We start from the raw sequence: 3,565 nt of genomic DNA, 5'->3' as shown, positions 1-3,565 counted from the left end.
CTTTAACAGGAACACAGGAGAGTGTCTCTAAATATGTGACCAAGGTGAAGGCAGAGATCATCTGGACTGGATGGCTTAAATAAGCAGGATCGACGAGCAGGATCATCAACAGGTGAGTCACTGTGGAGAAATAGGAGCTGGCAATTAGCCGACAGCTGAGTGGTCAGCTCAGAGAAGTAAGGGCTGGGCCCAGCCCTGACAGTACCCTCTCTTCAATGACCCCTCCCCCTCGGAGGACCATCAGGCTTGGGGGAGAAAATGTCTATGGAAATCACGGAGGAGGACAGGGGTATGTACGTCCGAGGGTGGGACCCAAGAGCATTCCTCCGGACCATACCCTTTCAAATGCACCAGATACTGTATGCGCCCACGGAACCTACGGGAGTCAACAATGGACTATACTTCATACTCTTCATGGTTCTCAACCTGAACAGGGTGAGGACATGGCACCGAGGTGGTAAAGCGGTTGCAGACCTAAGGTTTTAATAGGGAGACATGAAATACATTTGAGATACGCATATTAGAAGGAAGGTCTAATGTGTAAGCCACAGGGTTAATCTTGCGGAGAATACGGAAAGGTTCAATAAACCGAGGTGCAAACTTCAGAGAAGGAACACAAAGTCGGAGGTTGAGAGATGACAGCCATACCCTGTTCCCAACCTGGTAGGAAGGCACAGGCAGGCGTCTGCTTTCAGCATGGAGTCTGTACCTATCATTAGCATGTCACAAAGCCTCCTGGACTTGTGCCCAAGTGGAATGAAAACCACAGAGATGCTCCTCTAACGCAGGAATACTCTGCAGAACAAAAGAGTCAGGCAACATGGAAGGTTGGAAACCATAGTTCGCTATAAACGGGGACAATCAGGAAGCAGAATTCAAGGCATTATTGTGAGCAAACTTTGCCCACAATAAGAGGTCAGACCAGTTGTAATGATGGTCAGAAATATAGCAATGTAGCAATGTAAGAATTGCTTCAAGGACTGATTGGCTCGTTCTGCGGCCCCATTAGACTGCGGGTGATATGCAGAGAAGAAAGCAAGCTGAATTCCCAACTGCGCACAAAAGGCTCGCCAGAACCGGGACACAAACTCACTACCCGTGTCCGAGACAATCACCTTGGGTAGCCCATGTAAGCAAAAGATCTCCCGAGCAAAAATGGAACCGGATCCAACTCCATCTTGGAAGTGGAGAAAAATTGTCGTGACAAAGCGTCAGCCCTTACATTCTTAGTACCGGGTAAGAATGAGACAATGTAATTGAAACTTGACAAGAAAAGAAGCCATTGCACCCTTCGGGGAGAGGCGTTTAGCCTCAGACAAGAATGTGAGATTCTTATGGTCAGTAAGAATGAGAACTTACACAGTGGTACCTTCAAGGAGAAGTCTCCATTCTTTCAGGGCTAAAATGATCGCTAAAAGCTCTCTGTCACCAATCTCGTAATTGCAGGTGAAAATTTCTTGGAAAAGTAGCCACAAGGATGCATAGCGCTCTCAGAGGTAGGACGTTGAGACAGAAGGGCGCCAACTTCAGTCTCAGAAGCATCAACCTCAAGGATAAAAGGTAAAGTAGGATCAGGATGTGCCAACACAGGAGCAGAAACAAAGGCAGCCTTGAGACTCTCAAAGGCCTTAATGGATTCTGAGTGGAGACCAACTCTGTGGGTTACCGCCCTTTCTGGTCATATCAGTCAGGGGCTTGACCAAAGACGAGAAGTTACGAATAAACTTCCGATAATAGTTGTCAAAGCCAAGAAACAACTGCAGAGGACATAAACCCACGGGTCGGCGCCACTGTAGGACTGCTGAAAGTTTCTCTGGTTCCATAGAAAAACCAGCAGTGGAAATTACATAACCCAGGAATTTAACCTGTTCACAATGGAATTCGCACTTCTCCAATAGAGCAGCACAGTGGTGTAGTGGGTAACACTCTCGCCTAGCAGTAAAAAGGGTCGCTGCTTCGAATCCCAACCATGACACTACCTGCCTGGAGTTTGCATGTTCTCCCTGTGCATGCGTGGGTTTCCTCTGCGTACTCCGGTTTCCTCCCATACTCCAAAGACATGCTGGTAGGTTAATTGGCTTCTGTCCAAAAAAAATTGGCCCTAGTATATGAATGTGAGTTGGGGACCTTGGATTGTGGGCTTCTTGAGGGTACGGACCAATGTAAGTGTGCGATGTATGTGTGGAGCGCTGTGTAAATTGATGGCGCTATATGGGTACCTTAAATAATAATAATAATAATAGATGAGCATCTTAATGAGAGACAATGTATAGGGATAGGAATTATTGTAGACGCACACTCACTCAGGTTGAACTGGTTAAACTAACTATGTAACTATGTAATTTACAATAGAGATTGTTCTCTCTTAGTTTCTGAAGCACACGACAGACATCTGTGTGGTGGCTGTCCAGGGACTTGGAAAATATGAGGATATCATCAAGATAAACCACCACACATAACTGCAACAAATCTTAGAGGGCATTGTTAATAAATTCCTGGAAAACTGCCGGGGCATTACAAAGGCCAAAAGGCATTACGAGGTACTCATAATGGCCTGTTCTGGTATTAAATGCAGTTTTCCACTCTTCGCCCTCCTCACAAGATTGTATGCTCCTCTCAAATCAAGCTTTGTGAAAACCGTTGCTCCCTGGAGGCAGTCAAAACACTCCATCAGCAACGCCATCGGACAGGCATTCTTAATCGTGAAATGATTGAGACCCCTATAATTAATACAAGGTCTCAGTTCACCACTCTTCTTCTTCACAAAGAAGAAACCAGCACCAGCAGGAGACGAGGATTGTGAAGGCAAACTACCGGCTTGATTTTTGTGAAAGACATCGCTAAAATTGTGGTACTCCTCCGGCAGGGAGGAGAGTGAAGAGGTGCACAGGACCTTGGCTACTTTCTGGAAGCATGTCTTACTGCATTGTGGCGATCAGGAGAGAACCTCAACACGGAGCCAATCAAAAGAGGGGTTGTGCCTCTATAACCAATAACCAGCAGAAACTTAGGTGAGGAAATAACTTGGAATTGGATTATCTCATGGTGAAGAGCCCCTGCGGCCATGGACAACGGAACAGTCTCATGAGTCACATGGGCAGGCTGTAGAGGTCTCCCGTCAAGAGCCTCAATGGCAAGTGGAGTGTCACACAGCTGCTGCGGAATCGATTGCTTTGATACAAAGCAGCATCAATGAACAGGCCTGATGCCCCAGAGTCGATTAGAGCCTGTATCTCGACGGATGACTCAGCCCAAGAAAGGGTAACCAAAACCAGGGGCTTATCCTTCTGGATAACTGGGGCTGAAACAACGCCACCTAAGGTCTGTCCGTGACAGGACCTCAAGGTTCAGGCGTTCCCTGGACGGGTAGGACAAGACTTCAATAAGTGACCTGCCCGGCCTTAATAAAGGCACAACCTCTCCCTCCTCCTAAAGGTTCTCTCATCCACAGAGAGACATGTGAAACCCAAGTGCATAGGTTCACCTTCACTGACTGACTCGGTACCAGGAGGCATGGGAGGTGAGGGAGGCAAGGGTGGGACTGCAAAGCTCGGAGACAAATGTA

The sequence above is a fragment of the Aquarana catesbeiana genome, linkage group LG13 (assembly GCF_042186555.1).
Source record: "Aquarana catesbeiana isolate 2022-GZ linkage group LG13, ASM4218655v1, whole genome shotgun sequence".
In the NCBI taxonomy this organism is placed as follows: domain Eukaryota; kingdom Metazoa; phylum Chordata; class Amphibia; order Anura; family Ranidae; genus Aquarana; species Aquarana catesbeiana.
The sequence above is the reverse complement of the archived record's forward strand: the minus strand, read 5'-3'. Positions refer to the sequence as shown.